Raw genomic sequence first — 14515 nt, forward strand, 5'->3', positions numbered from 1 at the left:
AGAGTGAGATGACTCTGTGATGGGCCAAGATTTCAGCCACCAATGAGAGGAGATAATACTCTTATCAGCTCCTGTATCTAAAATGCCTTTAAAGGTTTTTCCTTCTATTAATAATTCTAGGGAGGGTCTGGACTCAAGATTCATGATCAAATAAGCTGAGTCATTTCCAGAGGAGCCAAACTTTCTGGTTCCTCGAGGGAGGCTGGAAGAGGGAAATTGGTCATGCAGACATGGCAGGACTACTAATTGAGCGATCCTGTCTCCTGGTAAAATGGAGAAAACACCCTGAGGGCTAGAGCAGAGAACTTGAAGTTCCCCCTCATAATCTTGATCTACAACTCCAGGGTGAACAATAAACCCTTTTAAAGTTAGAAAAGAACAACCCAATATCAGCCCCACACTTCCTCTTGGCAGGGGTCCTTTAAAGTCTGTGGGGACAGGCTGTACACCCATTTGTGGCATTAACATGATTCAGGAGGCAGAACGGAGGTCCAATCCTGCCGAGCCTTCTGTTGCCCTATGGACCCGTGGGGTCCGTTTGTTGATCACTGGAGTCGCATATGTTTTGGGGCCCTGAGACCTGGGGCCCTGATACCCGTTTTTTGACTCCTCCTCACTTCCTTTCCTCTGAATAGGCTGTCCTCTAATGTCCCTAACTGAACCGCACTCGTTGGACCAATGATAACCTTTTCCACATGTTGTGCACAGCCCTGGTGTCCGCTGCCTGGTTGGGGCACAACAATCCTTCTTTAAATGTCCTGGCTTACCACAGTTATAACAAACTCTGCGCTCCGCTATATCTGAATGCTTTTGCCCTTGCAGAATGGCGGCCACCAAACCTGCATTAGAGAGCGGTCCTCCAAGCTCTCAGCAAATCCTTAGCCAGTCCTGCAATCCTTTGCTCTTTCTAGGTGTAATTGCTGTCCTGCACTCCTGTGTAGCCTGTTCAAAGACCACCTGCCCTATTAGGGGCATTGCCTGCTCTGGATCCCCAAAGATTCTTCCTGCAGTGTCCATCATCCTGGCTACAAATTCTGAAAATGGCTCTTGAGGTCCTTGTATAATTTTTGTCAGATGTCCTCCTGTCTCTCCTTTCCTTGAAAGTGCTTTCCATGCCTTAATGGCAGCAGCTGAAACCTGAGCATATGCTCCCCAATTATAATTTGTCTGGTTGACAGCATATTGTCCCTGACCTGTCAGTAGATCAAACGTCCAATTCCTCTGATCTCCTTCAGCAGCGGCATTAGCCCTTTCTTGTGTTTGAGAGGCATCATACCATAAGGCTTTCCATTCTAAATACTGTCCCATATTAGTGAGCACAGCCTTTGCCACCATTTGCCAGTCTCCCAGAGTCATGGCCAAAGTAGCAAGTCTTTCGACTTGAGATAAAGTAAAATTGGCACTAACTCCATAATTACAGACCAACTCGGCAAGTTCTTTGATCTGTATGTGCTCCACAGACGTGTGAACGTGTCCTCCATCCGCTGCCTCAAAGACAGGAAACATCTGCTGTAATTTTTGCCGGCTCATCTCGAGGGATAAAAGTATCTGAGCGAAAATTTTCCACATAAGGTGGAGGGGCACTAGGGCCTGAAGACCGAACAACGACCTGACCCTTGCTTCCATTCCTTTTGGACTTGCTCTCTGATTCGTCTTTCATCAGGATGATATCTCTCTTCCTCATAACGAGCTGCTTCCTCCTCCAAATCTTCCTCATCAGTGGGACTAAGCTCCTCACTTGAATCCGAACCATCAAGTCCCAGAGCCTCAAGTTCCTTTACCGGATAAAGGCTCTTCTTTTTGGGGGCCTCTTTTCCCCGCTCCTCTCTCTTCTCTCCCGGGGCGTCCTTTCCCCGTTCTCTCACTTCCTCGGATCCAGGGTCCGTGGAAGGGCCTTTTTTCTTAGGTATACCCTTTTTTCTTTGAGTTCCTAATCTTTTACCCCGCTCTGTTTCTGACATGCTGTCTTGAACCTCCTCCAGCACTCCCTGTCCTGCTTTCACTATAAGGAAAAGGATAAGTGCCGCAAGAACAATTATGAAGGCTTCCACTGCCCCTTCTAGTTGTGGAGAAAGACCAGAACCAAACATGCCTCTCAGAGCTTACCTGGAAAAACTTAACCCGGCTGCAGTTCTGAATCCGCTCCGCGAACATAGGGTCTCCTCGGCGCCGGAGATGGTAAGGCGTTCCCGGGTTTTGGCGCCACTTGTTCCGCGTGCTATCATCTCGCCAGCAAGAACATATGCAAACAACTGGATCCTTCTGCAGCAAGCTTTATTAAGCTAGCTTCAGCATGAAGAGGAAGACCCTGAGCCCCAAAAAGGCACTGCTTATATACACCTCAGTGCAGCGTGTCCACACCTGATTGGCTGCTCTCTCAGCACACCCCGGGATGGGCAGTGACTTGGCGCGAACACACTCTTGCACATGCGCATATTGCTTATTTACCAATTAGGCCACGCAGGCACAGCGGAAACTGCTTCCCACACCAGAGTAGATACTTAGAACTATCAATAGCTGAGTTACACCCATACACAGGAATTTACTATGGCCTAGGGGGAAGGTGGACTATAGAATAGACTAGAATAGGAACTATTGCAAGGGCACAAAGCCCTTGCCCTTGACTTCTAAGATTAAGTGGACCTTAGATGGGGCTGCTTTTTTTTTTTTTTTTTTTTTTTTGGCTTTTTCGAGACAGGGTTTCTTTGTATAGCCCTGGCTGTCCTGGAACTCACTCTGTATGTAGACCAAGCTGGCCTCGAACTCAGAAATCCGCCTGCCTCTGCCTCCCAAGTGCTGGGATTAAAGGCGTGCGCCACCACCGCCCGGCTGATGGGGCTGCTTTTGATCCCAGTTTTTAACATTGAATTTTATCCCTGCTGGTTCCTGCCAGTCCTTTGTAGGCATTCCTCTGTTTTGTGTCTAATACTTTGATGTACCTTGCCTGCTGTGATATCTGACTTCTTTGTTTTCTGTATTATAAGACTGGTGCTCCCTTTGACAAATTACATTCAGATCCACACTCCTTTGAGTCTGTTTGTCACCCCATTCTCACTGACTCTATGCCCATCTGTCTGAGAACTTGATTCCCATGGATTGAGGGGGGTCGACTAGGCCCGGCATGTAACAGAGGATGGCCTTGTCTGGCATTAATAGGAGGGGAGGCCTTTGGTTCTGTAGACGTTTGATGACCCAGGGTAGGGGGATGCTGGAGTAGTGGTGCAGGAGAGGGTAGGTGGGCAGGGGAGCACTCTCATAGAGGCAAAGGGGAGGGGGAGAGGGTAAATGTGGGATGGGGGGGTTGTGGAGGGGTAACAGGGAAGTGGGAGATCATTTGAGATAAACAAATGGAATGATTAAGAAAAAATAATGGGAGATATTAATTGGCTTAGGCATACAATTAAATTAAATACATATAAGTTATTTGTTTCAAACATTAAAAGGAGATTCAAATTTAAACAGTCCAATATGTCTAACAGCTGAAGCAGAAAGAGTTAATTCTTTTAGAACCAAGTCTGCAAGAGGCATATATAGATTGAAATAATTCTAAATTTGATTGTATTCTGGTCATTTAAGTTTCAACTCATTCTCCTACCGGACTCTGATGCAAAGAAAAGATAGTATTATGGAATGGATTTTCTTAGCTCATAAACAAAGTAAAAAATGGAAGACAGAAAAGATTTCTGAATTAATTATAAAAGGTAGAATAAGACTATGCCAGTTTTCAGAAACAGATCTGGCTAAAATATTAGTACCTCTTACAAATGCTGGGATTATGTGATTATGGGTGATCAATGAAGATTGGCAAAGAGCTTATAGTAACTAATTGGGTGAAGTTAATAGCAAATATTTAACAAACAAACAAACATATACAGTTTATAAAAAGATCTAATTGGATTCTTCCATCTAGTATAAAGAGAAGAAATCCAGAGACACCAACATTCTGTATTGATTCAAATAATAAGATGGGGATGCCAGGTTATAAATGGGGATGTAAAAGCATGAGGTAGTTTAATGACAGAGCTCCAGGCCGACACATATCTCCCGCAGGAGACAGAGGTGCTGACCACATGGTGGAGCCATAATGGCAGAGCTCCGGTTTGAAACGTATCTCACACAGGAGACAGTGGTTTCGACCATGAGGCTTGGAAGCTAGGGGTTTTTATAGAAAAGGGGTGGGGCTGGGGGGAGGAATTGGCGCGGTTTCACATGATTGGTCCATTTAAACATCAACAGACTGTCAGAAGGGTGGGAGATAGGGAGGCACTAGGCCAGTCAGGACATGTAATGACGGGCCTGCCCGGGCATGTCCTGGCCTGTTCTGCTATGTTCTCAGCCCCAGGTTTCAAAGCTCACAAACAACTCTTTGGGCTATTTGACATAAATTACATGAACCACATGTCTCAAGTTTTATTTCCTTTCAAGACAAAATAAGCAAGGTCATCAAAAGTCCATATAGCTCAGTTCAAAAATCAGAATGTATGCAATCCTTATGGAATTAGATTGTCCTGAATCTCTTATATAATTACTGATTCTTTATATGCAGAAAAAGTTGTTTTTTCATATAGAGACTGCTGAATATGTTCCTAATAACTCGGAACTAACTTTGTTATTTATGCAATTGCAACAGGTCCTCAGAAGTAAAAACTTCACATTACCTATTACTCATATTTGGTCTCATACAGGTGTGCCAGGTCCATTAGATCAAGGAAATGACAAAATTGACCAATTACTAAGAGGAAATATGTTAGAAGCCTCAAATATTCATGAGAAACATTATATTAATGGGAAAGACTTAAAGAAAAAAATTTCTATCACTTTGCAACAAGCCAAAGTAATAATAAAAAAATGCCCTGGGCTGGTGAGATGGCTCAGAGGTTAAGAGCGCCGACTGCTCTTCCTAAGGTCCTGAGTTCAAATCCCAGCAACCACATGGTGGCTCACAACCATCTGTAATGAGATCTGACTCCCTCTTCTGGAGTGTCTGAAGACAGCTACAGTGTACTTACATATAATAAATAAATAAATATACATATTTTAAAATGTCCTACATGTTCTCAATATAACCAAACTTGTTACCAGATGGTAGTAACACTAGGGGTACCAAAAGAAATGACAGCTGGCAAATGGATATTTTTCATTTTGCAGAATTTGGAAAAGAAAAGGTATATACACTATACCATTGACTCGAATTAAGGGTTTCAATGGGCAATAGCTTTAAGTTCTGAAAAGGCTAATTGTATAATTATATACTTGTTGGAAATAATGACAATTATGTGGATACCTACACAAAATTAGACTAATAATGCTCTCACATATGCATCAAATAAGATGAAGCAATTCTTTGCATATTACAATAGAAAGCATGTTACTGATATACCACACAATCCCACAGGACAAGCAGTTATAGAAAGCCAACCATACTGTAGGCATAAATTTTTTACAACCTACCTTTAATGAGGATTCAGTGTCTCCTCTAGCCCACCACCTAGCAGAGATAGTGGAAGAGGAAAGTTATTAAGATTTGGGGGAAGTGGATCTGTTCAGCAATAGTTCTTTGGGGGTGAGCTTGATATTCTTTGGCAGCAGTTCAGTCCTCTAACAGACATCAAATATGACTCAGCAGCTGCAGAACAGTCCTCTAGGTAGTCCTCACATTTTCATGAGAAACATGATATTAATGGGAAAGCCTTAAAGAAAAAACAGATATGACACATGAAACCAGCCTGAGGAGAGGCTCTGGAAGCAGCAAGCTGCCGCAGGAAGCAGGAACCTCACAAACAGTTCCTGAGAGAGTCTCTCAATGGCAGCACTAACACAAGTTGAGCTCAACAGTGCTATGTAAGACAAACCAATACATGCATATCATTAGTGAAGACTAGCAAGGCAGAACAAACCAAACCAATGCTCAGTGCTTGTTTACCACTGTCTGTGGAGTTATGTTTATACTTCTTCTTCACAGCTCCTTTCATGTTCACTGTATCAAAACATTCTTTCGCCGGGCGTGGTGGCGCACGCCTTTAATCCCAGCACTCGGGAGGCAGAGGCAGGCGGATCTCTGAGTTCCTGGCCAGCCTGGTCTGCAGTGAGTTCCAGGACAGCCAGGGCTACACAGAAAAGCCCTGTCTCAGAAAAACCAAAAACAAATAAACAAACAAACAAACAAAAACATTCTTTCACCCATGTCTGCTCCAGCAAAACATCATTTGACATAACTGATCTTCCAAAGAAACTAGAAGTTTCCACTTCATCAAACTTTAAAAGAGATGCTTATTAAACAAAATGGAAGAGTAAAAAACCCCAGGGACAGACTAAGTAGTGCTTTGTTAACTCTAAATTCTCTTAGTGTTGGTGAAAAAAGAACAACATAACTGAGAGACACTGAGTTATTGAAAAAACTGAGGAACTAGGCCAAACCGTATACTCCAAGGATGTGTTGACATTAGAATGGAAACCTGCAAAAGTTTAAAGATGGAAACGTGGTTATGCTTATGTATCTACAGGGAATGAAAAAGTATGGCTACCAAGCAAACCTTTTATCAGCTAAGACACGAACGTCTTCACAAAGCAAATAGCTCAGGTGATTCATTCTCGCAGACTGTCTCAGTTACTGATTTCTCCAAAATATGCATGCAAATCAGCTTCAAAATGGCTAGCTCAAAGAATTGATCACACAGAAACTGGACAACACTGAGACTGGACAGACAACACATAGACTGAACAGATAACACCTAGCCTGGCAATACAGAGACTAGACAGACAACACAGGTGAAACAGACAACACTGAGACTAGACAATATGCCTAGCTGTTTTAAGACTAACCATCTGGGAGTGGAGTGCCCAAAACTGTAATTCTTTGCCCCAATTCATCAGGAAGCAATTATAAGAAGACCACCATCCCAGTCCCTTAAGTCGAAGTGGATGGTTTTGTTCATTTGGTGTGTTATGGTATAAAACTCTGGAGAGCCTTAGCTTACCGGGGGACCCCCTGAATGAACCATGTAGAGCCAGATCGATGCAAAAAGCAAAAGAAACTTATTGTTCCAGTGAACTGGGATCATCCCAGACCCTAGGAGAGGCTCTGACCCCTCAGTGGCCTATTTGGTGAGTTTTTATATGATTTCCAGGGGCATCACAACTAGGCACAATATGATTGGTAGAACAGTGTGCCCCTTAAACTGATTGGTCTTTAGGGAATGAAGTAGTAGGGGTTTACTCAGCCTCTCCCTTCTGCCTTACTTGCTCTCTGACCTGTCTCTTCCAGGAAGGGGGTGGGGTGGGAGTGAGTCCAAAAGAATTTTCTTTTCTTTTCTTTTCCTTTTTTTTTTTTTTTTGTTTTTTTTTGTTTTTTTTTTTTTTTTGAGACAGGGTTTCTCTGTATAGCCCTGGTTGTCCTGGAACTCACTCTGTAGACCAGGCTGGCCTCGAACTCAGAAATCTGCTGCCTCTGCCTCTCAAGTGCTGGGATTAAAGGCATGTGCCACCACTGCTCAGCTGACGGAATTTTCTAATGGCTGAGCTGACCTCTTCAATGGTTGCTATCATCTAGAGGGTAATTTGGTTTTGGTTATGATCAGGGAGGACACAAAATGAAATTGATTGATGTATACTTTAATAGAAATTTAAGCTTATTTCATTTGAATTATTGTATATTGATACAAATTTAAGGTTGTTTTGTTTGACTCTGTTATACATAAGCAGTTTATTTAAAATGTGATATAAAGTTCTAGTTTATGGTTCTTATTATTTCTTTTATGTGTAGATTGCTAATGTTAGAGAAAAAGACAATTTTTTTTTAACAGAAAGGTGACTAAGTCAGCTCAGTCAGTCACTGGGTTCTCCAGGGAGGGAGGAAGGGTTAAAGAGAAAGAAAGACAATTAGACAACACTGTAGCATGACCCCAGCGGATTCTGAGGCTGAAGTGGGTTTATTTTTTCCCAGTCTGCTTTTATTCCATTTCAATAACATGCAAATAATAAGGTCAGTTCTATGTTAAGAAACAAGCAGGGCAATAAACACAAATAATCAAGGAACAAATAAGGCAATAAACAAAGTCCTTGCTCACCTTTTCTAGGGGCTTATCAACATGACCATGATATCTGAGCCTAATTCCCTGCCCTGGCCCAATGTCAAATTCCTGCCAAGTTTCTAGAAGTGGCTGTAAAAGCTCTCCACAGTAAGGGGGCTTTGAAGTGGAAATTTCTGGATTCTTTGAAGGCTTAGTTGTGTCATGTGATTTTTTTTTTTTCTTTCTGGAAACTATCTTATGAGAGGGTGTTTTGCCGAAGCAGACACATGGTGTTTTCTGGAAGCTGTCTTGTGAGAGGGCCTATGATGTTTTGCTGGAGCAGATACTTAAGAGGGCACACAATGTTAAGAAAGAATATAAGCCCATAGACTGTGAGAAGAGACTCTTGTGTTGGTTCGCCTTGCAGTGCTTCACTGGTCTTCACTGACCTATGCTTGTTGTGATTTCATAGAGAAAAACAAGCCAAAGAACTTCTCGTGTTATTCTGGCTGCTTCCTGCCACTTCTGCAGGCCAGGCTCGTGCTGATTTAGCAGTGCCTCACGGTTTCTTCGGGACTGAGCCTCTGGTACTGATTTGTGTGTGGTGTTTGCTACTGGACTGGACTGCTGGTATCCTGACAATGAAGAGTAGAATCACCCCAAAGAATTACTACTAAACAGGTCAACCAATCCCTGTTGCTTAACCTTCTTTCTCCCCAACCTCTGGCCAGTGGGTTTGAAGGGAGGTTGAAGAGCTTAAGAACACTAAATAAAGTAGGTCTTGAAAAAAAATCTAAGCCTACAGTCATGGGTTTTAGGTGGGCTACTCCAAAATAAGAAATTAGCATCTTGATGTTTCATGGCTACTTTGACATGCAGATTTTAAGGGGAAAGTATGACGGTGATATACAATAGTTTCTAGGCTAAATAACTGCTGCTGTGATTCATGGTATTGACCTCTGGAACATTGGCAGCCCATTTGTAGTTTACTGCAGAACACAAATTACTTTCTGAAGACAATCTCATCCTTATTCCTAGCATTGATTGCTCTGGCAATACTCCAAGCACCAGGTGGAGTAATTTTTCTATCCAGTTAGTTTTTTGCATGTTTTAATATTCAGTAGCTACCTCCAGTTCTGTTGATTGTTAAGACATGATTATTAAGACATTCGGTGCGGTGTTCAATTAACAACAATGACTCTTTGTTTTCTAGATTTTCTCTCTCTCTCTCTCTCTCTCTCTCTCTCTCTCTCTCTCTCTCTCTCTGTGTGTGTGTGTGTGTGTGTGTGAATTTCAAATTCAGAGCTGTTCACTATTTTCTCAACACTCAGTTGAAAGTAACACTATGGAGAAATACCTGCAAGACTGCAGTCATCCATTCTCTGATGCACTAAAATAGACCTCCATGAGAAGACTCTTGTCTACAAAGATGACCATTCAAACAGCTTTGCTCTCCTAAGAAATAGAAAACAGGGCCTGCATTTATAACCTAGTATCTGCACTGCTTCAGAGTGATGTATTACTCAGAGAAGCAGGATGTAGGCATAGCTTCGATTCTGTCTTTTAAAAGATTTGTTTATTTTTATGTGTTTTGATGTTTTGCCAGCACATCTGTGTGCGGCATGTGTGTGGTGCATTTGGAGGCCAGAAGAGAGCACTGAATCCTCTGGAATTAGTGTTGTAGCTGGTTGTGAGATATGGACACGGACACATATACTGTATGTATGTATGTATGTATGTATGTATGTATGTGTACATGTCCCCCAACCCTGCCACAAATAATTTTTTTTAAATATGGGATATTTCACAAATTTGTTTCACCTTATACAAGGGCTAGGCTAGTCTTCTGTGTTTCATTTCAATTCTAATATATGTGTTCCAATATCTGCCAGTCTGAGCTTTTCCTTTGGAGTTATACTACATTTTTTCAATAAATGATTTATTTTAATTCAGTTTATGTCCCAATCACAGCCCCCTCTGTAGGCTTAGATTTTTTAAAAAACCTTTTTGTTTGTTTGTTTGTTTGTTTTTGAGACAGGATTTCTCTGTATAGCCCTGGCTGTCCTGGAACTCACTTTGTAGACCAGGCTGGCCTCAAACTCAGAAATCCACCTACCTCTGCCTCCTGAGTGCTGGAATTAAAGGCGTGTGCCACCACGCCTGGCTTAAAACCTATTTTTAATAAGGATTTTTAAATCCTTTGACCCCCACTTCTAGCCCTCCGCCCAAAAATAGGAGAGAAAAGATGGTAAATAGAACAAGGGGATGTGGACCTGTTTAGAAGTAGTTCCTTGGGGGTGATTTCAATCTGTTTGTCAGGATAGCAGCAGTCTAGTTCAGTAGTGTCAGGATAGCAAACACAAATCATCAGTGGTTACATGATCCAGCAGAAACTATCAGGCCTCCACTGAATTGACACAAGTCAGCAGAAGCAACCAGGACCAGCCAGGATGCCAGAAGTGTTCTGCCTCTCAACAAAACAAAGACCAGCAAAGACAACGACAGGAGACTAACACAGCATTGCAAAGCTAGCTATATAAGTGTACCATCAGTGTCCCTTGCATTCTAGTTATACTTTCTCCAAGCATCACTTGCCCTCCCACTGGTCTTGCCTCAGCAAAACACCACATGAGTGTGTATCACCTGACACATCCAAAACTTCCCACTTCACCCCTCCCTCCTCTCCTCCCAGTCTCACCCTTACAAATCCCTCCCGGCAGTTACTCTTTATCAAGATGGGTACCTGTCTTCTGAGGTAAAGTAAGCAACAGTTTAGCTACTGCTTAATGCCAGTTCTCAGTTGCCCAGTCTGCTACATCTGTTCTATAATCAGTGGACTTCTCTGCCATGCTTATGGTGTGTCTGTATACAGTAGATCACCACTTTTAACTTTTCAGTCACTGACAACTCAAGGTGGCTTTGTTGAAAGGAAAATCTTTTTCTTTACCCTCTTAGGTTCAGTGATCGAGGGGAAGAGCATTAGCCTGGCAGATTAGCAAAAACCAAACTGGCATAGCTAAGACAAGTGCAAAAATGTCACTTTTATTTTCTCAGATGAAAAGATGGAATGAGAGTTGTACCCAAGTTTTGTGAATACATAGATTGGACTGGGAAGCAAAGCACATGGCAGCAAACCATACCAGAAAGATGACTGCTTCCTCTACAAACTAACTGTAACTTCATTGTTCAGGGATTATGTTGTAAACTAAAGGCATGTCTGTATTTCAGCCAGATCACACTGTAATCCAGGACATGTCTGCATTCTGCCTGTATCATAGACACCTAGAAGGTCTTCAGATGTGATCCCTTGCCAGAGCAGCCATGTTGCTGGATTACAATTCCTCTATGAGTGTGTCTGTAAAGGAGCTCAGAAAGAGCTTTGACTCAATGGGTCCTGAAGCAGAAGCTTAAGGGTTCATTGGGAAAATGGTTGGATGGTGTTTCATTGGGGCAAACACGTGAAGGATCGTTTAGCTGAAGTGGACACAGGTAAAAGACTAAGGCATGAAGAAATGCTTCACTGAAGCAGACACAGGAGAAAGGATGTTCTGCTAAAGCAAGCATGTGAAAGGACATGTAATAAAGAATTCTTTGCTAATAACATGCATGTATTAGTCCACCTTACTTTTCATGGTTGAGCTCCATTTGTTGAGACTCCACAGAGAGAAATGTGCCAAAAACCTTCTGGTGGTGTGCTGCAGCTTCTTGCTGCTTCCTTGGACTCAGGCTAATTGGCAGAGTGATGTCAGCTGAGACAGACGCATTTGCTGAGGTAAAACCCGTGATGGACACATGTTTGGAGGGAGTATAAAAAGGACTCCATGGACAGTGTCTGAGGCTGAGATAGACTTGCTTATAGAGCTATCTGGGCAACGCTTGTTGGTCTCATTGTCTTCACTGATCTTCAATTCACCAAGAGAGACACAGCTGAGAACTTTTCCTGGTGTCCCTTTGGGTTCATCCTGTTGACTAAGCCATGGCTGAGGCCTGGCTGTCTCTGCTAGGTAGTGCCTGCTGATCCATGTTTGCTATTCCAACTCTACTGAACTAGACTGCTGATATATCTGTGAAGTGTTTCCCAGTGGATCAAGTTGCTGAACTGAACTGCTGGTTTCCTGACAAAGACAGGAATTGCTCCAAAGAACCCTTTCTAAACAGGTCCCTCGAATCTTTTCTTTTCCACTACCATGGGTGGGTGGTGAGCTAAAAGGGAGGTAAAAGCATTTAAGAACCATTATTAAGCCAGGTGTGGTGGTGCACGCCTTTAATCCCAGCACTCGGGAGGTAGAGACAGGCAGATTTCTGAGTTCCAAGACAGCCTGGTCTACCAAGTGAGTTCCAGGACAGCCAGGGCTACACAGAGAAACCCTGTCTCCAAAAACCAAAAACCAAAAACCAAAAAAAAAAAAAAAAAAAAAAGAACCATTATTAAAAATAGGTTTTGGAAAAAAAGTAAAGTTACAGGATCCTTAGCATTTGGGGCTTGGATAGTGCCCTAAAAGGGAGGGAGAGAACAAATGGGAAAACAAATGACTATTCAGAGTTGGGGTACAAAATGGTACTTATGGGAGATAAACAATGTGTAGGAAAGATATGCTAGCCCTTTGGAGAGCAGAGACAGTAATGAAGGTTTTGTCATGATGTCTGTGTTTGTGGTTCCATTTCTCACAGTCTTGGAGAACGAACAGGTGCCAACAACCCTTCTAGTTGCTCTCTGGAAAGGACTCATAACTGGATTGTGTGAGATTATTTTGAAAGGTTCCACTTTTAGATAAATAAAAGATTTCAGGAGTTCAAATACATTCAATGAAATATAGCTGCTGTTATAAAATACAATGTGGTGAGGGGGTACCTGATGGGTCCATGCCAAAGAATGTCCCTGAGTAACTACACCATGCAACAGACCTGGTAAAAAGGGAGTTTATAGGGGAGTGGGGGAGGACCTGGAGAAGGTGTTGAGGCAGATGAGTGGACTTGTAGACAGGCAGTCAGACAAAAGGGAGCAGAGCCATGAGGGCAGAAAAGTACCAAAGAGGGTGACAGAGAACACTGGAAACACACACACACACACACACACACACACACACACACACGGTGTTGGGGGGGGGGGACGACATGTGGGAAAAGAGAAAGTGCGCACGCTGGAGTATAGAGTAGTCCTTTTATATGCAGCCCACACCTGGTGCACCGGCAAAGGTGGTGGATGGTGATGTAAGCTGTTGCTAGGTACCCCTGGGAGGAGCCTAGTGAATGGCCTGTAAGCTATGCCACAGTAACTTCTTTTGGAATTCTCTAGTCTGAACAGCAGGGGGAGTTTAATTCATATAATAAAGAACTCTAGCAATTCCACAGCATTCACCTGAACAACACGTGTACTGACTGTGTCACATGATTAAAACAGTCCAGTGAGAACAAGGGGTTCAGGTCGGGCTTTGATCTTGAGGTTTAGGCTACTCTCTGGAATTGGCTTCCTCTCATTACCATTGATCTTTCCGGCCCTCCCTGCTCTCTCTGCTAGCTTTATTATCAGTTGTCCCTCTTTGGTGGCAAAATAAGCAAGGATTACAGTGCTTTCTGTATTCATATTCTAACACTACATTCTCCAGAGGAAGGGGAAAATCTCTTTTCCATGCATTCAGACAAGAGTCCTACGCTTCATGTTGATAGACCTCTGTGTCTAATTCACAGAAAACTCCAGTTTCTCAAACTCTAAAAAGCAGTTCAGTGGGCTCAACCCAGGCTATAGAAGGATTTCTGGCGGTCAGAGAAAAGCCAGTATTTCTCAAGAACTTGTGAAACCAGTTCTCATCTACCAAAAGGAGCCATTTCCCTTCTCTCCGGCAGAAGGGACAAATGGCTATGTGTGCTGCATATCAAAGTTCATGCTGACCTCCAGGCTCCTTCAATATTGCAAGTGTCTATTACACATTTCAAAGTCCATACAAGCATGGAAGAAGAAGCCCTTCTCACCTCCTACCCTCCCCCTCTCCCTCTAGATCACCAGCCCCTCTCCTCCCAGCTACTCAGCCTCCATAGAACCCTGTTACTCTATGTTCTCTGTGCTGAGCTCTTGCTAGTCACTATGCTTTCCTATTCTCTATCCCATGATATTTTTCTCTATCTTGAAGACAGCCTGGTTAGGTCCAGTCTGCTGATCATGTTCAGTCTTTCTCTCTTTGCTCTGGACTCTTACAGGTGCCTCTGGCAGCTCCCTCTCATATCTATAATAAAAATCTTCCCCTTAACTGTGCCATGGAGCATTCATGTTGTCAATTTATATACTCTAAAACAAGAAATGAGACTGGCAGAAATGTGGCTTCAGTCAGTCTGATGAAGAAGGCACACAGAAACTGCTTTTGCAAACAAGCATAGATTTCTCATTTACGTTTACAGGCACTACGTTTAGGAAAAAGGCTAGCACCTTTGTCTTCACTTTGTGTTTTATTTATTTTGGATCAACTGTTTACCTCTCTAAGGGTCGGCTTTTTAACTACTTAAGGAGTATC

At 42.8% G+C, this 14515-nt stretch overlaps 1 long non-coding RNA gene and 1 pseudogene across 1 annotated transcript in view; both read right to left on the bottom strand.

The window, feature by feature from the left end:
- Gm27188 overlaps positions 1 to 6067 on the bottom strand; it is a 41027-nt gene extending 34960 nt beyond the window's left edge. The window contains exon 1 of the long non-coding RNA XR_870907.2: positions 5452 to 6067. This is a non-coding gene — a long non-coding RNA (predicted gene 27188). The remainder of the gene's footprint in view (positions 1 to 5451) is intronic.
- Positions 6068 to 9797: 3730 nt separating this feature from the next.
- On the bottom strand, positions 9798 to 9898 carry Gm25163 (annotated as a pseudogene).
- Between the last annotated feature and the right edge of the window lie 4617 nt (positions 9899 to 14515).

The sequence above is a fragment of the Mus musculus genome, chromosome 9, assembly GCF_000001635.26.
Source record: "Mus musculus strain C57BL/6J chromosome 9, GRCm38.p6 C57BL/6J".
NCBI classification, from domain to species: domain Eukaryota; kingdom Metazoa; phylum Chordata; class Mammalia; order Rodentia; family Muridae; genus Mus; species Mus musculus.